Source organism: Diadema antillarum, unplaced genomic scaffold (genome assembly GCF_040938485.1).
Source record: "Diadema antillarum isolate AM-2024a unplaced genomic scaffold, OU_Dant_1.0 scf00000015, whole genome shotgun sequence".
Classification (NCBI taxonomy): domain Eukaryota; kingdom Metazoa; phylum Echinodermata; class Echinoidea; order Diadematoida; family Diadematidae; genus Diadema; species Diadema antillarum.
The window spans coordinates 360,104-386,049 of NW_027270904.1; the positions used below are offsets into that span (position 1 = coordinate 360,104).

At 38.6% G+C, this 25,946-nt stretch overlaps 4 non-coding genes across 4 annotated transcripts; all 4 read left to right on the forward strand.

Moving 5' to 3' along the window:
* Positions 1-9,919: 9,919 nt before the first annotated feature.
* LOC139724956 (U1 spliceosomal RNA) lies at positions 9,920-10,081 on the forward strand. The gene has a single exon (XR_011710502.1). It is a non-coding gene; the product is annotated as a U1 spliceosomal RNA (small nuclear RNA).
* Positions 10,082-12,869: 2,788 nt separating this feature from the next.
* LOC139724932 (U1 spliceosomal RNA) lies at positions 12,870-13,031 on the forward strand. The gene has a single exon (XR_011710495.1). It is a non-coding gene; the product is annotated as a U1 spliceosomal RNA (small nuclear RNA).
* A 2,873-nt stretch (positions 13,032-15,904) lies between these two features.
* Positions 15,905-16,066, forward strand: LOC139725014 (U1 spliceosomal RNA). Its single transcript, XR_011710528.1, has one exon. It is a non-coding gene; the product is annotated as a U1 spliceosomal RNA (small nuclear RNA).
* A 1,415-nt stretch (positions 16,067-17,481) lies between these two features.
* Positions 17,482-17,637, forward strand: LOC139725000 (U1 spliceosomal RNA). The gene has a single exon (XR_011710525.1). It is a non-coding gene; the product is annotated as a U1 spliceosomal RNA (small nuclear RNA).
* Positions 17,638-25,946: the final 8,309 nt, after the last annotated feature.

A 25,946-nucleotide genomic window follows, 5' to 3' on the forward strand; every position in this document is an offset into this window, starting at 1 on the left:
CTAGATTTTGCATCGTTATCATTACATTCCCTTTGGCGCCAGAGTTTTGTCATTGTTGTGTGTCGTACAATTACCTTCCAAACTCCGATCAGATTAAGGCAGGATTGTGTATAGCTCTGTGTTGCATTCAAAAGAAATCCTGTTATATAAAGTCATCAGAGATCACACTTACAAAAAAGTAACTCATTTAGCAACACAAATTCAGAAATCCAGATTTTCTTTTACTGTAGTTAGCTGGTCTCTTTTTTGGTACATTTACAACGAGGTACCAGTTATAATGAGGTAAAATTGGCAGTGCCAGTGACTTTGTTATAACAGCGTTTCCCTGTAGATCGCTGGAAGTTCAGTTGACACATAAGCTGTTTGCTTAAAATCTTGTTTTTCACTGGAATACCACAGATGTTGCAGCAAATTTTGTTTGTCATGAAACAATGTTGGTTTGCTAAGTTTATGTGAGAAGTGTATTTTGTATATATTTCTTTTTAAGGGTATGTATTTTGTTTTGAGTGTGTGTGTGTGTGTGTGTGAGTGAGTGTGAGTGTGATCGGGGCTACTGGCCCCTTGCCTATTTGATCTTCAGTTCTTTTATCATACAAGATTTTGATCATTTTATAAACTACAGTATATCCAGCTAATTTATGAGCATCGAATGTTCCAAGCAGATGTTGTTGTTTTTTACCATCAAGTTGCTTAAACTTTGGGACTGGAAGGATACATTTGTAAAATTTGTGTAATTGCAGTTTTCATATTTTGTATATTCCATGTTTGATGCATGGCTTCAGTCCACACTCAGTGCCGAGATGATTTGCTTGCATTTGTTATGATTGCTTTATAATACTTGGTATCTTAGTGTAAAGATTTGTGGATGTGCAAAATTGATGACAAAATCATTTTCTTTTACATTTCACTTTCTCGGATGTATCTGTGTAGTATTTTTACCCTGTCATTGTGCACAAAAAGTGTAAATCGTTCGAGATCAGTCTTGTGTTTGTTTTCAGACATTTTTATGATGGTCTTGTCATGACACTGACCTCACAAGAGTGATGGAAAATTCTGGATGCCTGACGATTACTGCTGGAGGCGGCAGATGATCAAATTCTAGCATGTATGTTTTTGAAGCAGCTTGTTCTCAAGGAAGCAGGCGTATATGTGTCATTTTTAAAAGTCAGTGTTTGAGTGCAGGTCTAGCTGAAAATGAGCCATAGGTGATGTGTTATACAGCCATGTTTGTATTTTAATGTCTGGTGTGATTGCAATTAACGTGCACCAAGAAACGGTGATGTTGGCGCCAGTTGTTGCAATGTTACGAAGTGCAAAACCCAAAAGGCCCTTATAAGGGCCAAGCTGTGTTGTCTCATACGAGTATTACACTTTTACTGCCCAGAGGGCTAGAAGTCGTGCTGAACAGTGTAAATACGATTTTTTTTCCCCTTTTTTTGTCACATACATGTAGAGTGTTGTAGCTTTCTATCCATATCTAGAGCTTGAATAAATTGTAGTGTGGTAAACCCTAATCAAATTTTTAGCCAAAAATTGAAAATGAAATGCACTCACATAGTAAGAAGAGGCAAATGTGCCGTTGAGAATGTACAATTGAGCACTGCTGCATGGTATTTGGGGAAATAGGGAAACAGCGCCAAAGGAGTCGTGCTGGTACAGAAAGAAACAAGTAGTGCAACTTGGTCTTATTAAGAAGAGGATATATTTTGTTTATATTATGTCAACATATCCTGGATGCAAATGTATACCATACAGGTTGCAGTTGAGTTTATGGAGCATATTCTTCCTCATCATTGAGAAACTACATCATTTTTCATCAGTGTTTATTTATTAGATCATGTATTTATTTACCCCCATCTATCAAAATACCAGTTTCTTGTGATATTTTGTTTTCAATCAAAACAACATAACAAGCAGTACATTTCCTCTCAAAACAACTTTCTCATGTCTTTAATTCTGTCATTAACACTCCATTCATTTCATGATATTGTAAGTTCTCTTAATGTATGCATTTCTTTAAAGATCCCTTATTCTGTGCCAATAAAAATTACTTCTGTTGATGAATGCAGACACATACATAATAAATCTTCTACTCTTTTTAAGAAAATGCTCATCATGTACTATGAAACATTTTTTGCCCTTTGGTTGTGTTCACCTCTACTGATAAAGTCCTAATCCTTGTATAACTAGTACTATCTTTCTCTGAATACGAAATCTCAGTTTAATTGCATATTCTTATGAAAATCAATCCAATGACAATTCTTTCCCAAACATTACTGCAAAAGTTTTGACATTGCCATTTTTTTTTAATTTATTTATTTATTTATTTATTTTTATTTATTTATTTATTTATTTTTTTTTTTTTGGGGGGGGGGGGGGCTCATTAGAGTATCATATGTGACCCTGCACCTCAAAACAAACAAAAAGTCGCCAGACATGAATTTTTAGTTAAGACCATATTCTGAAAGAGCAGACATTAAGCTTTAAAATGATGTGTAACTCAAATCAAATGGACTCTCCTAACCTATCTAAATATTGGAAAGAAAGCACAAACTCAGGAAAAGTGTGAACTGAGAAAAGAGGCTCTGAAGTACAGTGTCTATTCAAGCGCTTAATCTTTACCAAACCGCGCTGACTGTGCGATGAATGGGACAAAAAACAGGAAGTAAACCACCAGAGTAACAACAATGAAGGGATTATCAGATCAAGCTGAAATCAAGTATGCCTCATTAACACATTCTGTCCATAATTAATGCCAACTTTCAAAGCAGTGGCACTATCCTTTCAAAATTTATTAGAGTTGAAAGTGAAGAGTGTGGACAAGGTTTTTCAGAAATGAAAAAGGGATTCTAAAGACACACCTAATCACACTATTCTACCAAAAATATTCGAGATAAACTGCTAAGAAAACACACTTTCCTGCCCGTTTTATGATACCAAATTTTAGCATAATGTAAAAGAAGACCCGCTCTTTCAGAAAATATGAAAAAGTCAAGTTCGGCTAAGTTGACCCATTTCACTTATTTTCAGTCCTCACGCAAAATCAGTGTGTGCGACTTTATGTTCGTTTTGAGGTGCACGGTCACATATTGTGTCCATGAAAAAGTCATCATGATTATGCTTTTTCAAAGAGATGCCACCAGGGACAAAAAGTTTGCTCTTGCCCACATCACTGGAGTGCAAAAATGATTTGTGGGATTTTTCCTGGCTTAGCAGGATGCTGTGAAATATTCTAAATATGCCATGTATATTGCTGCATTTTTATTTTCCAGAATTTAGAAAGTTTACTGATAACTGCGAGATTAACAATAACTGTAACAGACATGCAATGTTCATTGTCTTCAAGGTGTAAAATTACTTACTTTTCTTATGAAAGGGTTGATGTTTGGTTGATATTCTCACTGTACTTGTTGATTGCAAATTCAACCACTCCTAACAGTGTCTTGCTCATCCTGATTTGTGAAACATCCTCTCAAAATATACATTTCATACACTTGTTAAAATATCTGAAGAGAAGTGATGTTCAGTTTGATAGATGTATAAAAAATAATAAGCAAGTGTCCATGTATACTTCATTGTTCAATACTCTAATATCCACAGAAAAATACCAATATGTAACTTTTTTTTCTCTCTCTCTGTCTTTAAGGCAGTGTATGTAAATATTGACATAATCTCATTCACAAGTTGTATATATACTGCTGCAGGGTGCTTTGGATAAGAGAAAATCAGCAAATTGTCACTCAACTATGCACAAGTTGGTTGCAGTTATATCATCTCCAAAGAATGTGTAAATAATCAGGGACTGAATGTTGACAGACGGTGTAGTACTGTATAAGCTGTTATTTTCGCGAGGGTTTAATTTTCGCGAATTTTGCGAATCACAGTTGGATCGCGAATTTAACAACACAGGAAATTGTCTCCATGGGCTTTGATAATAGAGCATTAATGTAAGCATCGGCGTAGATTCGCGAAAACATCTCGCGAAAATGTCTACGACCTCGTCATTCGCGAAAATATCTGTACATGAAAATAACAGCGTATACAGTAGGGCAGTGCTCATTTACTCTGTGTTGTGAGTCAAATATTTATCAGCTGCTGATCTCACAGACAAGAGGCTATTTTCTAATTTCAATGATATACCAGTAACTGGAAGAACTATAATGGCTTGATGTATAAATGGAGAGAGTTCGCACCCCCTCCCCCTATTCTACACTGTGCACATCATCCATGCACTCACACACACATTTACACATCATTTACTAGGACGTGCAAAAATAAATACCATGTGCAGTTGTCAATTGTTAGGCAAGGAGGTACTACATGTAGGTGAGCCCAGGTACTTCTTTGAATAAGGTGTCTGTCTTTGAAGTAGGGCAAGCTATTGGATTAAGCAGTCCGCATGATAATGACCGTAGTGCTGACTAAAAATACATCTGCGTAGTTCAAATTTTATTCACATTATTTTTTAGTTCCCATTCAACATTTTGTACATACTGACAATTTAGGAAGCTTTTGACTGTATACCCAGAACACTCATTTAGAAATTGCAGTGAATGGTACTACACTATGAAATATATACTACCTATTTAGGTAAGTCAAGAATAGTACTGCAATACAGTGATACTTTGTTCTGAACCAGGTGAGATATAGCAAGATACGTGATATAACCAGATAACAAGATGCTTACGCAGGTTCCATTCCTTCTACATTGTGTTTTTATCACTGATATAATGAGATACTTGATATAAGGAGGATATTTCAGTGTTCCTAAGCAACTTATTATAATAAGGTTCCCCTGTACACTCTTCCAATGCTATAAGTGTACCACAGAGGTGACTTCATTCAAAACAAGAGGCTCTCTACTGAGGTAAATTTTCTCATATCAGGAAGCAAAAGCCAATTGCACTGGTTCTTCCAATGGGTTATTTTTGAATCCTTCCAGAACATGTACCAAATCTCTGTCATAAAAGATAGCGGCTAATTGCTTGATCTGAATACTCCTTCACAGAACCGTTTCTGTTTTATTTTTTTTAATTATTGATTAGATTGGCCAGCTGTAATTTCCCTGTCTGTTCGAAAAAAAAAGGGGGGGGGGGATAGAAAATTCAGTCTTCATTTAATGCTAACCTTTTGTAGACAAGTTTTTTTTTAAATAAAGCTGGAGAAATAAAGAAAATAATCACCATTTTTTATATTGATAATCAAAATTGCTCTAGACATTTGCTTGTTTTCAGTGCTGTGCACTTGGTATGTTATGTTGATGATAAATGCAGATCCTTATGGTAATGATACGAATGCAAGCTTTCTGTAATTATTTCATGTATGTCCTGTCCCTCATGTTATGTTCCTGTTTGGTTTTTAAATTGAAGTTTATTTTGAACGACAGTACAATGAATTTGACAATAAATGATTTGTGTTTAATGCTGATTGACTGTGTTATTTGCATTTCATGACTTTGTACATTATGTTAAGATTTCCTTGTGATCTGGCACTTCACTTCTCGTCTGAAAATGAATTATTTTGTTTCAGTAAAAGTGTGTTTGACCGACTACCATTTGGCACTGACTTTTGTGAAATGCAGTGATGTATACAACTACAATGTATTTTGAAAAAAAAAAAATGATTATAGTGCCCTCTAGGACTTGATGTTAAACTTTGAAGCCACTTCACAGTTTATCACTAGTCTGCAATGTCCCGTGGAACCACAGAACTTTACAGAACATAGAATAATTTTTTAGAAGAGCAGTTGAATACAGCCAAGCAAAAAGTAGTAGTTTGCATGTAAGTGCTGCATGAATGAATGTAAGATGAATATCTTTTGTTAATTTAATTGAAAACAAAACAGGTTCACCTGTACATTCCAATGTGTACTTGGTTCATACAATGAATATTTGTAACATAGGTGTAGTTTCATGAAGACATGACCTATCTCCACGACTTACATTTTTTCATATTCTATTCAATTTTTATTTGAGGGGGGTCAAATTTGTGGGAAATTAACAATGATAATACAAGCAGACATGAAACAACTACCATGCCACTGAGATCTTATCTTGAAAGGAATCTTATGAGAGCAACGTTAAAGGGATGGTACAGTTTTGGTGGAGATGAAATTGGGCTTTTAACTTTTTGCGAGAAACCAAGAAAACACTATTGATAAAGTACAGAGCATACCATTTAAGAGGAATTCAAAGTTTATTTGATGAAAATTGGGTTTGGAATGACTGAAACATCCAAAAACAAAGTAAAACAAAGCGATCGTAATAAAGTGTGGGTCCCACACTTTATTAGATTTGCTCTTTTTTGGATATCTCAGCCATTTCAAAACCAATTTTCATCAAATAAACATTGAATTCCTCATAGAATTACGTGCTCTTTCATATTTCATAAGAGGTTTATCATTATCTCACCAAAAAGTGTTGGAAACCTGAAATTAGGTCTCAACCAAAACTTTACGATCCCTTCAAGCATTTTTTTTTTCAAAAGTGTAGCGTAAAAAAAGGAATATATTTTATTTTCCATGTTATAATACTGTGTCAGAATGATCAATAGAATACATCTAGAACCCAACACAATATGGCCAGTGAGTGTGAGTCAGCCATGACATACAGCTGTACATACATACACACACAAACAAAAGTTGCACGTAAGTGATTTGCAGTGACTTTTACACAAATAATCAAACAGTCAATCATGATTCTGAACATTTAAGCATGGTTTATTGCATATTTTTCTATCTCTTTCTTTTCATGAGCATACAGTCAAGTATTCGATAATTTATAGGTCCACCATCCGCTTCAATGACCAGCCGGCATCTCGTCCTCATACTGTTAACTGAAGTTTGTACTTGGCGCTGTTCAATGTTGGCCCATGCTCTCTGCAAGATGCGCTGAAATTATTGCAGAAAAGTGTCATTTTTCACCTCCTTGCTTGCTTTCCGCCTAATGATATCCCAAAGATTCTCTACTGGATTACAGTCAGGGGATCTTGTAGGCCACTCCATACGTTCGATGCCATTTACCTCAACAAACTGATCTACAACTTGAGCGCAGGATGCAAAATGGCCATAGGCACATTAATGTGATCAATCCAAATTGGAATTACAAATCACATGGCTTCTCCCAACATTTTCACATCGAAAAGGCTATTGTTTAAAAAGTATGCATAACATCTGTTTAAAGGGATAGTACAGTTTTGGTTGAGATGAAAATTGAGCTTTTAAATTTTTGCAAGATACCAAGAAAACACTTATGATATAGTACAGAGCATACCATTTTAAGAGGAATTCAAAGTTTATTTGATGAAAATCGGGTTTGGAATGACTGAAACATCCAAAAACAAAGAAAAACAAAGCGATCGTTACAAAGTGTGGGTCCCACACTTTATTGGAATCGCTCTTTTTTGATATCTCAGCCATTTCAAAACCAATTTTCAACAAATAAACGTTGAATTCCTCATAAAATTGCATGCTCTTTTATATTTTATATGAGATTTCTCATTATCCCACCTGAAAATGGTAGAAACCGGAAATTAGGCCTCAACCAGAACTGTACGATCCCTTTAATAGGGAAGCACATTGTACCTGAAGAAATTCCTGAGAATTACACAATTTAAAAAGGTCATTTGCTAACTTACATAGGAAATGCATACAATATGCTTCATACATTTATAGCCTAAAGTGCAACTTTTTTCCCCATGCATTTTGACATAAAATGCGTTTTTTTTTACACCAATAATGATATCTGGTGGCAATGATATGCCATTCATGTTATGAGTAATGAAATTTCCTATCCATTCCCGTTTGAATTATGAAAATCCGTAAAACACTTTTTGAGATATATTCAAAAATGTTAGGGGGGAACTTACTTTTTTTTTTTGCTGAGTGTATATATATATACACTTGTATACTGAAATAGTTTTTGTTTTCTTTTCTCTATCATGTCACCCTCTCCCAACGGGAAAATCACACGTCTTCTACACAGAACATACATGTAGGCCTACTTGTACTACAGAGGCATAAACGTGAAGAAGACAGAAGTTCAATTCCGGACCAGTTAAAGTTAGTCAGAAAAGAAAGGGCGATGATTATTCTGTGAGTGCAACAGTGAACTTTTCATCAAAATCGGATTAGATTTGGAAAATTGATGAAATTGTGAAGTTTCCCTAATTTTTGCCTTACAGTTTGCGAACAGTTGATGTGAATATATGCAAATGAGTGAGCTGATGACGTCACCACCTCACCCTATAAAGTAATATTTCTTTGTGGTACGCACATTGCCTTGGTCTATTAATTTTCAGACACTAATCGGCTGACAAGCAGCACGCTAGGCCTTGTCCAAAGGCTAAATGAACAATCTAGCAGTATGTCGTTAATCATCTTTACAGATAACTTTTTTAGTTATTTGCTTAATGAGTGATTAGGTCCGGGGAATTAGGTCCCTTACTTTATAAACAAAACAAAATTCGTTCAAACAGACAGACAAAATATTTGATGTATACAATACATAATTTACCAACAAATCTGAAAGGACGTAACAATCACAGTATTATCCACGATATAGCGCAAAGACAGAATGCTAGAACAATCTTGTATTTCATCGGAGGATCTGTCATATAGCTAGCTGCCATTTAGTGAATCAACGGCTTCTTGATTTACGACCTGTCGCCTGTCAGTCCACGCGCCTGAACGTGATAAATCAGGAGCTAGCTGATGTGCTAATTGGATTACGACATGGTCGAGTCACTTTTATTGTTGCTGTTGTAAAGTAATCGGTTTGACGGAGAGATATGGGCTTTGAAAGAGTCACCCGTCAGTCAAACTCGCGTGGCTGCTATAAATTAAACCAGGGAGGAGACCATGCAAGGTGAACCAAGTTTGCGTGAGGCACAAACCCTTGTTGTCGTAATCGAGTCTGCGCCAAGACTACTACATGCACCACTGACACTGATCCTGCACTCTGCACTGGACAGGACTTGTGTATTGACTCGAGAAGAAGAAGAAGAAGAAGACTGTCCGTGCTGCAGTCACTGCCCGTGGTGCGTGAAGTAGTCTTGGCGCACGCAGACTCCTTTACGATCAACACGGGTTTGTGCCTGCAAACTACGTATTAAGCTCGCATATAGCTACCACCTTGATACCAAGAAGCTTCAAAGCTCCTTGTTGAAACTAAACTCCGTGAGAGATACAAACCATAGAGCTTCTGTAGCATTAAAGTCCATCCAGGAAGGTACTAGGTGTCAATAAAACAGGTTATTCGTCCTGCCGAACACCCGTTTTCCTCAGTTTAGTTTATAATTTTCTATGACTAAAGGCATTGTATACCCTACAAACGATCGATGTTATGCGAACCCTGGACACCAACGGCACCCAACTCATGATTACACATAGGCCTAGTAGTAGTAATGTATTCTATCATCTTTTATCCGAATCATATGCGATTCGTCTGCTGATTAGGCCTATTGTGACCGGGAAGCAGACGGTCCAGAAAGGTTGCGATTTCAAGCAACGTGAATGGAAACGTGTATAGCTATGAAGAATGCGTGAAAGAAGAACGTATACTGGTCATGTAGTCACTATTGAATCCCCGCGCATGCGCACCAGCTCCGCATGACTGTGTGACGTCATGCATATCTCGTACGATCCTCATGAATATTCACTGATTAGAGGGCGATGCCGCCTGTAGAAAGAGAATGATAGACGATTTTTGTTGAAATTACAGGTTTTTTAACTTAACAATTTTCCACAAAATGATATTCATATGAACGTATCTTTTTAACAAGTATGTCCGGATAAGCTGAGCAAAGATTAAAGTGATAATTGATGAAAGAAACAATTCAAATACACATCATTGGAGACATGATAACCAGGACATAACGATGAATAGACATATATTAGAAATTTCAGCGCAGTTTTAAAATCATACTTACCTGGCGCAGGAGTTGCGTTGATCAAGAAGGACGCATTCCCAGGGCGAGGCTTGCCATTGCACTCCGGCTTGCTGAACCTTGCGATTCCCCCAAACGTGGGGAACTCGGGCGTATAATTTATGGTAGCGGGGATCTGCGTTCGCGCTATCCCCTTACAATTACAATGGAAAGAAAGCAATTCATAAGCAAATTTAACTGATCGGGTATGACTGTATCTTTCATTTTTTCATTGGTCCCCCTCATTTCTCATTATATTGGAAAGAGGGGGTAGTCATTCTTAAAGGAGACCTCCGGATGATTTTCAGATTTTTACATTTGAACAACTATAAATTAGTTATACTGAAGACAGAGTTTCATAACTTATGATAATTGGGATGAAGAATAAGAATATTTTCGAAATTTATGACAAATTGAAATGAAGGATGATGACATGGCAGTGCCACCATAAGAATTCATGAGTTGGGGCTCAAGGAAGAACTCTGAGAGAACAAAAGAAGAAGGCATGCCTAGATTATACACAGGTGAATTGAACAGGTTTTGAACAGGTTATTAAAAATCATGTCTGGCAGCCAAAGGCTGAATTGCACATGTTTTACAATCATATAGTTATAAAAACAGACAGATTATTTCGGTGCTCTGTACAAACAATGACATAAAGACATGATATTAAAAAAAGAACACATATTACAGTGGTCACATGTGGCAAATCACAAGAAGTAATCAATCAATGAGGGTACCAGCCCAATCAATTCTAAAATTGCTTTTACAAAAACGAAAAAAAAAAAAAAACAGAGATGAAAAAATATTCTGTCAACATGGCAACACTGCTCAAAACTAAAAAAAAAAAAATCATTACTATTACAACTGATAATGAAATCAGTGAGGGTACCAGCCCAATCAATACTCAGATTACTTTATCAAAAAGAAAGAAAAAAAAAAGAAATGAGAAAAAGGGGAAAAATCGAAAGCGAGCGGTATTGTAATGGGATTACACTGCTACATTTCTGAAATAATTATGTGAGCCTCCTGATATGTCATCATCCTTGTTCAGTGTAGTTTGTTTAAGGTTTTTCAAAGTATTGTTTCTCTGCTCAAGAACTACAATAAATTCCACAAATCTATACATGGAGATGTTGATTTATGTACTACATATGAAATAATGATAAACGTCTGGAATGCCCCTTCTGCTGGGAGTATTCTGGCATTTCTAGTCTGGGGGCCAACACAAATATTTAGGAAATTGTTTAAGAATATTATATTTCAAGTGTTTATGTTATGTTATACATGTACCTCATTTTGAAGAGGATAGATTGAAAATTTCAGCTAACAAAATTTCCTTGCCATTGACTGCCATATCATTTATATTCTATGCCAAACACAAATTTTCATATATGAGTTTCTTCAATTTGTCTACCTCTACAAATCAAATTTGTTAAGATCGCAACTGCTGATCTGTAAGTTAACAAAGGTGTCGGGAAAAAAGGAACCAGTGAGACTCGAACCCACTGGTTCCTCTTTTCCCCCGACATGTTTGTTAATTTACAGATCAGCAGTTGCGATTTTAACAAAATTGAATTTGATTTGTAGAGGGAGACAAATTGAATAAACTCACACCTGAACCTTCACCCTCTGAACAATATCTTTCTTACAAATTTTCATATTGAAAGATACCATAATTGCCGTGTAAATATATGAAAATTCATAATATATTTCAAATTTTTGTAGAAGTTTTTCCAAATTTTCTACCTAATTTTGTACATTGATATCTTAGGACACCAATACAGAAATTTCAGGTATTTACCGGGTATCTCTTTTCACTGCTGAGATATTTGCATAATTATGAGTCATGTCATCAATGTCCGTGCATGTAGTCCCATGTAATGATTTTTTCGTATTTTCGTCCTTACCCAAACTGAAAGTGCTATCCAACAGCGTTATTTCACACATTTCGCATGCATAATGATAATGATAATGATAATGATAATGAATAACACTTATATAGCGCTTAATACTGATGTTTCTAAGCACAATAATCCGGAAAAAATATTGAAGTGAGATACAGCATTGTGTACATAACAACAACAAAATTAGGATTGAGTAAATAGACAAGTTTTCAGCAATGTCTCCAATTTAGAGAGAAAAAAGGAACCTGAGTCAGTTTCTGCAGTCATATGGAACATGTTATGTTAAGAATGAATATACATTTCACTTGATTTCTGAAAGTCTATGCAACAACCTTGCACCTTATACCGTCTTCTCAGCGCTCATTATAATCCGACTGATTCATGGTGGCCGAGTGAGCGAGAGTCAATCTTGATTTCTGAAAGTCTATGCAACAACCTTGCACCTTATATAACTAACCGTCTTCTCAGCGCTCATTATAATCCGACTGATTCATGGTGGCCGAGTGAGCGAGAGTCAATCATCACGAATTAGTCCTATTTACTCGCTTACCAATATCTGTCACCTAGAGTAAAGCACAACCCTTTGCACACGATAGTAATATTCTTGAGCAACTGTGACGCGGGCATTGCACATTGTACCCATTATTATTCAGCGTAATTATGATATCAGTTGCGGGGCATGATAACGGTGAGCTTGTGACAGGCGCATGCGCGGTGGTTTAGTGACTCGATGACGTCATCACTTTATGAATATGCATGAATATGCACATCGAGTTCCGCGTGGCAAGAGAGGGAACTGCATTTCTCTCGTAGTCGGCTTTGTAAATTCAGAATTTACAATTTAAAGATAATCTACTTTATTTCTTTTTATAAGATTATCGACTGACAATGTGTGAAGTAGGAAGACTGCACAGCGATCCATATTGGCCAGAATATTATCATGAGTTTCGGATTATGATCTATTGCAAGACTCTTTGTATAACCACCCTAACATAATGTGTCGCTTTGAACCTGAACTTGGGTGAACGCAAAGAGAGCATACTTACCTGGCGCAGGAGTTGCGTTGATCAAGAAGGACGCACTCCCAGGGCGAGGCTTGCCATTGCACTCCGGCTTGCTGAACCTTGCGATTCCCCCAAACGTGGGGAACTCGGGCGTATAATTTATGGTAGCGGGGATCTGCGTTCGCGCTATCCCCTTACAATCTAAACGCAAAAGACAGAACTAATCAATATTCGTGGAAATTTACTCACCTTGTTTTTTCCTCATCTGTAATCATTGCTTAATTAATGACATGATTGACAAGAGATATTGCATTAATACAACAAAAACATGCAAGTTATACTGAGTCGAGGGGAAGGTGCATTCCAATGTCTTTCAGTACTTTAGTAAGAATATAATACAGAAAAATAAAGAGATATCCACAAAATTTCCATTTTTCATGAACAGTAACCATTCCATTGGCTTGTTACGTTAAGGGTAATAATGCTCCCCTTTTCACTGTCTGAAAGAGGCAAGCCAATTAAGTGCTTTTTCATTTGATAGAACAATGAAAGTAGCCCCTATGTTGAATTTTATTTTTGTTTTCTACATATTGTTAAAGGGGGTATCTCACTGAGCGGCGAACGTTTGCGAACGTAGCGAATTTGGGAATTCGCCAGGGTTCGTAAACGGTTGCAAAAGGTTCGTTAACATTCGCAAGAAAGTTCGCAAACGGTTTTTATTGTCGCAAACAGTTTTTCTTGTCGCAAAGAAATTTTGAACATGTTCAAAATTTCTTTGCGAACCTTTGCGAATTTGTATTTTCGCTAACAGTTGCAAACATTCGCAAAACACTCGTAAGAATTCGTAAACGGTCGTAATACGGTGTCGCTAACATTTTTATATGATTCGCCACTGCTAGCGAACAAGTAACCACATGGTTCCTATATAAAAGCTTCTGAAACAGACAAGGTTTCACTCTAAGAAAGTTCTTGAAGCTCTTGACATCTCCATCATGATTGTAATTGCTTCAAAAGCTTTTCATATTGACTTAAGTCTGTCCTCTGCAACAAGCACTCTCTGACCCCAACAGTCTTTCTTTTCTTCTTCCTTTCTCGTTTTTCTTTATTTCATTTCTCTTATGCTGCACTATAGCTGTAGCAGCAGCCTGACAAAGCAGCTCTTCAAGGATAGCAACACCTTGAGCCTCTTCTTGGCAGAAATTTATTCCCATATCCTGGAAATCCATCTTGAACGGTTGTCACAAGAGATCTGAATTCAGTGGAAGGTTTTATGTCGTTTTATGGGTCTTACTATACACAATCGCCTGGTACTTTTCTAGGTCCAAGAACATTCGCAAAATTGTCGCAAAGGATTTGCAAACAGTTGCTAATATTTGCAAAACTGTCGCTAACATTTGCAAAATTGTCGCTAACATTTGCTAACATTTGCAAAATTGTCGCTAACATTTGCTAACATTCGCTGATAGTCGCCACCTGTGTTCGCAAACACTTTCGCAAACATTCACTAAAGTGTTGCTAATTGTCGCTAAACATCGCTAAAAGTCGCTGACTGTCGTTAATGGCAGAAGCGAACTTTGATTTTTCGCAAACATTCGTCAGAAAAGTTGGCGAATCTCAAATTCGCTACGTTCGCAAACGTTCGCCGCTCAGTGAGATACCAGCTTTAGGAGCATACAATTCTAAGAGGAATTCAAAGCTTATTTGCTGAAAATCGGTTTTGAAATGGTTGAGACATCCAGAAACAAAGTAAAAGAAAGTGATCCTAATAAAAGATGGGTCCCACCTTTTATCAGTATCCCTTTGTTTTGGGTATCTCATCCATTTCAAAACCAATGTTCATCAAATAAACTTCGGATTCACCTTAGAATTAATGCTCTTTCACCTGCCATAAGAGATTATCATTTTCTTTTAAAAAAAATCATCGTCAAAAAACGTTGGAACCCGGAAGCCCCATCTCAAACGAAACTGTGTCCATCCCTTTAATATTGTTTTTGTTTTTGTTTCCTTTATCTCGCCTTTCTGACATCACGCGAGTCGACGAGAAAGCTGCACGCGTTCGACAATATCGGATTACAGGAGAATGGGGGATAACATCGAGCCCAATTTTCGACGCTCCCCTGATAACTTACATGACTTAATTTACGAGCTTGTAATGACACTCCATCAATCAGAGCAACCGTCTTATCGTCTATCGTCTTTCCTCGCACTAAATGCTCGAAGGCTCGATTTTTGTCAAAGCATCCTCGATTCCATGTTATTGCAATATATCAATCTATGTCATGACCCTTTGTAAGACCGCGGAAACGGGGCGTGCAGCCCCACGCCCCCCTCCACTTTGTGCACTTTCTGCCCTCCCCCCTCCCCATGCAAGAGAAGAAATAGAAAAAAAAAGGAAAACCCACAACTTTCGAAGTTTACCAAGAGATTCTTCCCATCAAATCGAAGGGGGAGGGGGGAGCGTTGACCCTCGACCCACAGCATCCAACCACGAACACCCCCCCCCCCCAACACACACGCACTACTATTATAACAATCTTTCTGCTGCCCTTTGCAATGGGAACATTGTTGTGCAATATCTCGATAACTACTGAGTAGGGCATAGCGCATAGCATGCACACGTAGGCCTACAGTTATGAGTATGGCTACATGGTAATCATTGTCGTCGCATGGTGCATGTAATCGCAGTCGGATACTAGGAGTAGATAGATAGGAAGATGTGACTTATAGCGCATGCGCAGTGATGCGCAATGATTGAGTCACTTGCAGATGACTCAGTATTGCAATGAATATGTATTCCATATTCACATCGATTCACTCGTCAGTTCCGCGTGGCAAGAAAGGGACTGCTTTTTTCTTCTAGTCGGCTTTCCAAAGTCATGATTACATAATAAAAGACAGTTTTTTGTTTATCAAATGAAGGTGAGCAAAGCAAGAAAACTGTAAAAATTGAGTCATATTGACTGGAAAGTTACCTTGAGCCATGGATTATAATCTTCTCCAAGCACTTTTGTAACCATCCCCACATGATATATCACTTTGAACCTGCACTTGGCTCAATAATTTATGAGCATACTTACCTGGCGCAGGAGTTGCGTTGATCAAGAAGGACGCACTCCCAGGGCGAGGCTTGCCATTGCACTCCGGCTTGCTGAACCTTGCGATTCCCCCAAACGTGGGGAACTCGGGCGTATAATTTATGGTAGCGGGGATCTGCGTTCGCGCTATCCCCTTACAATCTTCATGCAAAAGACAGAACTAATCAATATTCTTCTTATTACCTCACCTTGTTTTTACCTCATCATTGCTTAATTACTGACATGATTAACAAGAGACATTGCATTAATACAACAGAAACATGCAAGTTATACTGAGTCGAGGGGAAGGTGCATTCCAATGTCTTTCAGTACTTTAGTAAGAATATGATAAAGAAAATAAAGAGATTTCCACAAAATTTTCATTTTTCATGAACAGTAACCATTCCATTGGCTTGTTACTGACATTACGTTAAGGTAATAATGCTTCCCTTTTCACTGTCTGAAAGAGGCAAGCCAATTAAGTGTTTTTTTCATTTGATAGAACAATGAAAGTAGCCCCTATGTTGAATTTTATTTCTGTTTTCTACATATTATTGTCGTCCACAATGATGTCAAGAATTCTTCTTATCTAGCGATGGCAGCATCGAAATTTCAAAATTAAGAACTTTTATATCATTATTATCAAATCGACTGTCTGATTTTGCTCAAACTTCCACTGATGTGTGCTAGTATATGGCTGCTTTTACTCAATCCACATCAATAATATAAGATTGTTTTGTTTTGGATGGTATAGTATTGGTTGAGGTGAGGATTCTAACAGCTTTAAACCTTTTACAAGATACTAAGAATCCATGTCGTGAAATGTTTAATGTTTAGGAGCATACAATTCTAAGAGGAATTCAAAGCTTATTTGATGAAAATCGGTTTTGAAATGGTTGAGACATCCAGAAACAAAGTAAAAGAAAGTGATCCTAATAAAAGATGGGTTCCACCTTTTATCAGGATCCCTTTGTTTTGGATATCTCATCCATTTCAAAACCAATGTTCATCAAATAAACTTTGGATTCACCTTAGACACACCAACACAAACGCACTACTATTATAACAATCTTTCTGCTGCCCTTTGCAATGGGAACATTGTTGTGCAATATCTCGATAACTACTGAGTAGGGCATAGCGCACAGCGTGTCGCATGGTGCATGTAATCGCAGTCGGATACTAGGAGTAGATAGATAGGAAGATGTGACTAGCGCATGCGCAGTGATGCGCAATGATTGAGTCACTTGCTGATGACTCAGTATTACAATATGCATTTCATATTCACATGCACATCGATTCACTCGTCAGTTCCGCGTGGCAAGAAAGGGACTGCTTTTTCTTCTAGTCGGCTTTCCAAAGTCATGATTATACAATAAAAGACAGTTTACTTTATTTACATAGTTTTTTATTTATTAAATGAAGGTGAGCAAAGCAAGAAAACTGTACAAATTGAGTCATATTGACTGGAAAGTTACCTTGAGCCATGGATTATAATCTTCTCCAAGCACTTTTGTAACCATCCCCACATGATATGCCACTTTGAACCTGAACTTGGCTCAATAATTTATGAGCATACTTACCTGGCGCAGGAGTTGCGTTGATCAGGAATAACGCACTCCCAGGGCGAGGCTTGCTCATTGCACTCTGGCTTGCTGAACCTTGCGCGGTCATCACGGCCGCGGGCGTATAATTTCTGTTAGCAGGGATCTGCGTTCGCGCTATCCCTATTATCTTATGAAAAGAAAGAAGAGAGTCATTTACACGGTACTCCTACCATTTCTTTAGAGAATAGAGAACACCGAACAGATTATTATACAATAGACCCTACTTTGACGAAGCTAAAAAAGAATAATGATAATTGGAATATTATTAGAGCCATAATTCATATCTTGGAATCAAGGAAAAATCCTCTCAACTGAAATTCTTGCTGTCCATCGTTATACCCGTCAAAGTGATTAAGGAGACCCATGGAACATTAATGATAATAGGATCCTTATTATTATCGTTATTATTATTATCATTATTATTATTATTATTATTATTATCTAGTTTTGTGCATTTTTCTTAATTGCAACCCATTTCAAAAGAAATGGGTATGCAAGCAAAGTTGTGAGGTGATGACAAATTCACCTCATCTAATACACATAATTGAATTAATATGGCAGATCTTTAGTTTTCCCAAGAATATTATAACATGGAAATCTGAGCATGCCATTTTTTAGTGCAATTGTTTTTGATGCGGACAACTTGACCATGAAGAGGATTTGTTCTTCAACAGTTCAAAAGAAAATGAGGAGAAATTGTTCGATATTTCGTGCGTACATTTCGATTCATTCGCTGCCCACCTGGATGCTTTAAAGCTGTAGGCCTTTAGCACCGCTAGTCAGCGAATAGTATACAAATATGCTTTGCCTTGAGGGTTTCTGGTTAAAACTATTGTAACGCGAGAAGGGGGGGGGAAATAAATAGAGACTGAGCATCTGAGAATATCCACATCTCCTAATCCTGTAGTATGCTGCCACCAGGTAATTTTTGGGTGTACCACTCCCTGCTGAGAAGTCGAGAACTAACTTCCTCAGCTAACGTGTTTGGAGAGAGAGATCTGTAACTTGAGTGAGTTCCTATATGTAAACAATGTCTATGCTAAAGAATGTTGTGGCTGCATGTGTACATTACATACTGGTATTCCTCTTGCGTATAACCTTGACGCCTATAATTAATCATCACCAGTGTCAGTACAGAATGCGCACGCACACACTGCATCTCACATGCGCGCATACCTCATGTTCGCGCCACTCGAGCATGTGCACCACTCTCAGTTGAGTACTCCAGTCTAACACAGCCCACACAAACTAGCATCGGCAATCATTCGCTCATCTTATTCATCTAATATACGAGGAAATACCTCAAAGAATCGACCAAGCATTTAGGGTAAGCTAAGTCAGAATTCTTCTAACCTTCTCTGTATCCAAATTAACATTGATCATGTGTAGGTAAGCATTTAAAGTAGAGCCTCAATCTCTAACTGTCACAGCTAGACTTCTACATGCGTGTACACACACAGATACCAAACATCTCAGGCACTCACTCTCCCTCCAATCACCAAGGCTATCCAATGAGTTCTAGGACCTCGCGTTTGTTGGTAACGTGTTTAAAAGGCTTCGATGTGCGGTTCGTTTGTTCAAAGTATATGAACGTGGTGCAAAGATTTGTCCAGTGTCTTTATTAATCTACAATACTTAATTAAATCTCATATCCACAACCTCAATCACTGATCACTGTTCACGTATCGTCTACAGGCATTCATTCCAGCATCCAGGCAGTACAACTACAAACTTGATGTCCGAACGTTTGAATTTAACTTGTAACTTTTAGACTTTAATAAGTCTAAATTCTGTTTGTACAGGTATATACAAATCATTTCATTTACAACATTTCAAACGTCTTCTCCTAGAGACAAAAACCAACTTGAATATTTTCCCAGCTTAATCTGACCAAGGTTCACTAAAGCTGTAGACCGAGTACGATATCCCAGCTCAGAACGTACCACATATGACGTGGTACTGTAGTTAGACCACTCGTTACATTCAAAGTCACATGAAGTATTGTAAATATAATTCTCCATAATTAAGTATAATGACTGCCTCTTTATCATGGAGACTACTATGTAAGAAATACTACTCCACTACAATGTTATTTAAAGACATCTCATTTTGAGACCCAATTTGTTGTCAGAAAGTGAAATTTCTTCCGTGCTTTTGTTCCTGCTAACCTGTGCGAACCTCATCCTACTAGCGAACTCCTGTAGACAGTAGACCCACTTAGACTCCAAGTCTTCCTACCCGTCTCTTTCCGAATAACATCTCTAAGTAAGTGCACATTACTCTCTCCAATAGAATAAAGAATAAAGCAATAAAGAATAAATTCCTTTCATAACCACTCCGGTCACCCCGCTGGGATTTCAATCCTTAACATAAAACTGCTGCACCACACAAAAGAGCATTATGCGCCCCACACACGATGTCGGTGGCCACGCGTCGCTGTCTGTCTTCACCGGCAGAATTTGGCCTCAAGTCTCTAACGACTCCCAAATTACCCCTGCCACCAAAAAGCCTACAAAATTCTACAGTGTTTCCATTAAGCCTCTAAGCACGTCGACTTGCTCATGACTCGTCCCGCGACTTTCTTGAAACAAAAAGAAGAAATTTTGCTATCTCAACAAATTAGCTTACTTTCTTATATATTGACTATTATAAGTCTTTAATTACTAACAGACCAAGTTGAAAGATAACCTTTACTCAAGTGTTTAGGAATGGAGCTTGCTACTAACTGAGGGTGGGGAAATTGAAAGAGATGGAAGGGGGGGGGGAATGGTAAAGGATCTGGACTCAGTCTGGTAAACAGCTTCTTGTCGTTCCCCAGTAGACATCAGTGTCACCAGCTCAGTCCAGCAGCAAGTAGGCCTGCTAGTCTGTCACCATGAACCCTCAGATACAGATAAGTAAACACAGCTCCGGCACTGTTGCCCTCAGTGGGTGGTGTCAGCACTCCAAAGGGAAGGGGGGGGGGGAAGGGAAAGGGAAGGGGTAGGGGTAGGGGAAGGGAAGGAGTGGGAAAGGTAGTGGACACCAGCCCTCAGACACTGGCACAGTAGCACCCATCTGTTGACTTCGCGGCTTTCCCCAGGTTTAGACTGCATTACCAGACCAGAGAGACCCTCTCTATTGGCTGCAAACCCTGACATTGTCACTCTCTCCTAGGCCTCGCCTGGTCCGCCAGCTAGTCCATTCAGTTCCCAGCTCATCCACGTAGTGGCCACGGTTGCAGGGGATGAGGGAAGTGGGGAAGGGTGGGGAAGCAATTCCTATTCCCTCACTCGAGTATTACTTAATATTTTCCTCATATTAAATAATCAAACCAGTTATTGATATTTAAAATCTTATACATGTACTTCTTATTAGAACCTTGGTCATGTTTACTACCTATTACACAATAACTGTCACTTCGACATCAAGCTGGTATGATGCATTAAGCATCCATCTTGATATTTACACAAAAGGGTATACACATCATAAAAAGAACACGATGAGCATCTCTGTGCTCAATTAGTAGCGATCAATAACCACAACAGTGCACATATTTACAAAATTATATAATGATTACCCTATAAATACATTATATACCTATCGAGGGTACGCTTGGCTTATATCAAAGACATACTATGTAATAGGTGGAGGGTACTCCCTCCACTCCACCTCCATGTTGTCAATTATCTGGTTCGACTGGCAAATAAACATAAGAAAGACTAGAATAATTCTATTTGTTGTTATACTTCCATATTGCATATTTGAGTATAAAATCAACTAATAAGGTCACAGGAATACATCAAATATTTCTTCTCTAAAACATCCATCAAAAGGCATTTATATCTACCAAAGATCATAATTCTAGAAAAACATGGGAAAGAGCTCCAAAAATCCCTAACAGAAGTTAGCAATGGAGTTTCTAAACAAAATATACATCATAAAATTCAGTAAAGCCAGCTGTATCTTCCTATATATGAATTATAACTCTGTTTGAAATATTCTTGGAATTTGTATAGGACCTTGAAAGGTCACCCATCAAATCACCAATTAATTCTCAAAACCTGGTAAAGAGCTTCAAAAATCAATAAATCCACTTCTACTCAGAGATATGAGACACACAATATACTACTACAATGAGCATACTGTGTAGAACAATTTAAGCTCCAGTTCTACCCCCAATTTGTACTAATTAAGATTTTTATTCCTCAACTCCATATGCCACTGTGTATTACAATTTCCCAAAACATGGTAAAGAGAGCCAAAAATCATAATTTCTGCAATTTCATATAAAATTCCCCCAAACAACATATCATCTTAACCGGAATATTATTTCCTATCATAATAACCACAAATTATCTAACAATTCTATATTTTACCATTTATTTTTGTTCTCTAACCCCCTTTTTCAAATCTTCCCTCACTCTTCCTATGCAACCCACATTATAACATACAGCAATTATACAACAACAGCAAACCCAAAAGATGTTCACCCCAATAAATATTCCCGTTCTGCGTGAACTAAAATCCCTTACCATTCAAATATATTGTTTTAACACCTAAAGGGCCTTTAATTATCTCTTAGCTATCAGCACCAACTATAAATCCTAACATCTTCTTACTCACGTTGCTTGGATTCCCCAAGTACTTGTATCAAAAGGGAAAACAAATCTGTAACTTCTGAATTATAACAGAACAGCTGTGTCGAGTAAACAGTCGTCTGCATATGCGCGTTTTTATACCCGTCGGCCCCTTTACTCTAGCGCGTACTCTACACTATTTACGCGTATTGTTTACTTCTTCATTGGTAGTGTAACGCGAATGCGCTACCACAGCGCTACTTCAGCGCAACTTCCTTCTCACAGCTGCATATGGACTGATTCATTACACACATAGGGGTTCTTGCAACTATGAAGAAGAATTATCGTAAGTTACGTTGACAATACAAAAAGGGACTGCAAATTATGACAACTATCACCAGAAAAGATGCCAAGAAAAGCAGGTAAGTACCTACAAATATAAATCTCTAATTCGTCCCTCCGTATATTAACTGTTATTACCACCCTACTTGTTAATAGACAAGGCAACCTAGATTCATGTGCTGTACGAGTGACAGCAGTGTATACAGTGTATCTGTGGACTCGCAGTGTAAGGGTTCGTATACACAGTACACACGTAAGTTCTACGTACCGTACACAATCTAACGAGTAGGCATAGGTCAGTATAAATGAACTCATACATAGTCTTTATCCATGTCTCGTTGTAGTGGCACGTACACATACAAATTCAAAAAAAATGAATTTCAGGGTGTTCTCGCCACATTACCCCCCTCTTACCAAGTCGCTGTCCCAGCGACCAATAGGTTTAAATGTGCACTGTCGTGAAAATACTCATTCATAGTAGAATTACAACATATATACATGTACATGTTCAATTTGCTTCTGCTAATTATCAAAAACCATTGTCTGCACTATCACAGAAGTGCTCCCACATATATACAATGCAATCAGAATTGTCCAAATCCAAACTGTTCGTCAATTGTCTGCACTATCACAGAAGTGCTCCCACATATATACAAAGCAATTAGAATTGTCCAAATCCAAACTGTTCGTCAATTGCACTATCACAGAAGTGCTTCCACATATATACAATGCAATCAGAATTGTCCAAATCCAAACTGTTCGTCGATACGATAACATTGTCCACAATAACGTCACTCCTCACTATATGCAGGCATGGTCTCCGGAAAGGTGGTCTCCACTACTCGCTTCATCAAATGAACCTGGCCATACACTTCTGTGTACCATTCGGACTCAACCGTGACTTTCTTTACTACGCGAAACCCAATCCTCGGGCGCTTAACACTGATCACAAGTTCATCCTCCTCATCGTCGGCATTGTCAGAAAGGTAAGCCACTAACTTTCTCTTTCTTGGATTGTCCGACTCTCTCTCCTCTATCTCTACTCCTGTTGCTAGCTTGGCTTCCTCTCTTGCCTGTACTTCCCTTTCTTTCTTCTCCTTTTCATCCTGTAGTCTGGCTTCCTCCCTCGCCTTTTCTTCCCTTTCTTTCTTCTCCTTTTCATCCTGTAGTCTGGCTTCCACCCTTGCCTTTTCTTCCCTTTCTTTCTTCTCCTTTTCATCCTGTAGTCTGGCTTCCTCCCTCGCCTTTTCTTCCCTTTCTTTCTTCTCCTTTTCAGCCTGGCGTATGGCCTCCTTCCATACCTCCTCTTCCATTTCTTTCTTCTCTTTCTCTGCCTTCTGCTTGGCCTCGTCCTTTCTCTTCTTTTCTTTCTCCTCCCTGTCTTTCTTCTCTTTCTCTGCCTTCTGCTTGGCCTCGTCCTTTCTCTTCTTTTCTTTCTCCTCCCTGTCTTTCTTCTCCTTCTCTGCCTTCTGCTTGGCCTCGTCCTTTCTCTTCTTTTCTTTCTCCTCCCTGTCTTTCTTCTCCTTCTCTGCCTTCTGCTTGGCCTCGTCCTTTCTCTTCTTTTCTTTCTCCTCCCTGTCTTTCTTCTCCTTCTCTGCCTTCTGCTTGGCCTCGTCCTTTCTCTTCTTTTCTTTCTCCTCCCTGTCTTTCTTGTCCTTCTCTGCCTTCTGCTTGGCCTCATCCTTTCTCTTCTTTTCTTTCTCCTCCCTGTCTTTCTTCTCCTTCTCTGCCTTCTGCTTGGCCTCGTCCTTTCTCTTCTTTTCTTTCTCCTCCCTGTCTTTCTTGTCCTTCTCTGCCTTCTGCTTGGCCTCATCCTTTCTCTTCTTTTCTTTCTCCTCCCTGTCTTTCTTGTCCTTCTCTGCCTTCTGCTTGGCCTCGTCCTTTCTCTTCTTTTCTTTCTCCTCCCTGTCTTTCTTCTCCTTCTCTGCCTTCTGCTTGGCCTCGTCCTTTCTCTTCTTTTCTTTCTCCTCCCTGTCTTTCTTCTCCTTCTCTGCCTTCTGCTCGTCTTCGTCCTTCCTCTTCTTTTCTTTCTCCTTTTGTTCCTTCAGATCTCTCTCCATTTCGTCAATTAGTGCTGCTAGTCCCCCTCCCTTGGAACTCCACCGTCTGTCCTCTGCAGTGTGCCGGTCCCTCTCCCAACGAAGCTGGTATGCCCTCGTTGCCAATTGAAACCTCAAGTAGTTTCCCTCATCCCGTCTGTCAGGATGAGTGCGATTATAGTGGCGATTCATGTTCCAACGATCCTGCAACTCTGTATTACAGACCTCACACCTTATTGTCAGCGTCGTACTGTGAATAGCTTCCAGATGACGGACGTAGCCTACATGGCTTACCATGTCAAGATCACATATTTCGCACCTCATCTACAAAAGATTGAAGTTAATGTGGAAAGGACAAAGCTAAAAAGAAAATCGAAGAAGCGGCAATTTTGTAATCAACTGCTTGTCAAAACATTGTTATCGTACTAGAATCTAAATTCTACTGCTTCGACTAAAGTTTTGCTTTTGTTTTGTTGTTGTTACTGTTTTGTTCTTGTTGTAAACCAGAGATGATGACTGAGGCTGGGAAGCCCTCTTTTACAACTCGTCTCTGAACCGCCTGGGTGGTAATCTAACTCTAACAGGATTTCGCCGAACATTCTGACGCCAATCACGAAGTGGTGGTCCAGTGTAGCGCTTCAAACGATCTGAATGTACAACTCTAGGCTTGGTACGCAGTGAAGCTTGGATGCGATACACCACATCTGATAGTCTGTGTGTTACCATGAATGGACCATCCCACTTCACTTGAAGTTTAGGACACACACCTCTCCGTCTAGTTGGGTTGTGTAGCCAGACCCAGTCTCCAATTTCATATTTCACAAGTGTAGAATTGCGATCATATTGCTTGGCCTGGTGATTCTGAGCTAGGTGTAATTTATGTCTTGCTGCTTCATGTACGTCTTGCAATCTATCCCTCAGTTGTTGAACATAATCTCCAGTCTCTTCATTTTCTTCTTGCACTTCAGGTTGACTGATTGTGACATCTACTGGAAGCGTGATCTCTCTTCCGAGCATCATCATAACAGGAGACTCACCAGTTGATTCCTGAACGGAAGAACGATACGCCAGCATAGCATACGGAACCCGCTCATCCCAGTCTGCCTGATTTCTGTCAGCATCTAGTATAGACGCTACCATCGACAGCAGTGTGCGATTGAACCTCTCTATGAATCCGTCACTTTGGGGATGTAAGGGACATGTCCTTGTCTTCTTAATATGCAGAAGTTCACATACTTCTTGCATCAACTTTGACTCAAAATTTCTGCCCTGATCACTATGCAGTTCCTTAGGTAGCCCATATCTGCAAATGAATTCTTCCACTAAAGCTCGAGCGACAGTGTTTGCCTCTTGGTTTGGTAAGGGGTATGCTTCAATCCACTTCGTGAAATAGTCCCCCACTACTAGGATGTAACGATTTCCACTGTCAGTCTCTGGTAAGGGACCCAAAATATCCATGGCCACTCTCTCAAGTGGTGCACCTACTTGATATC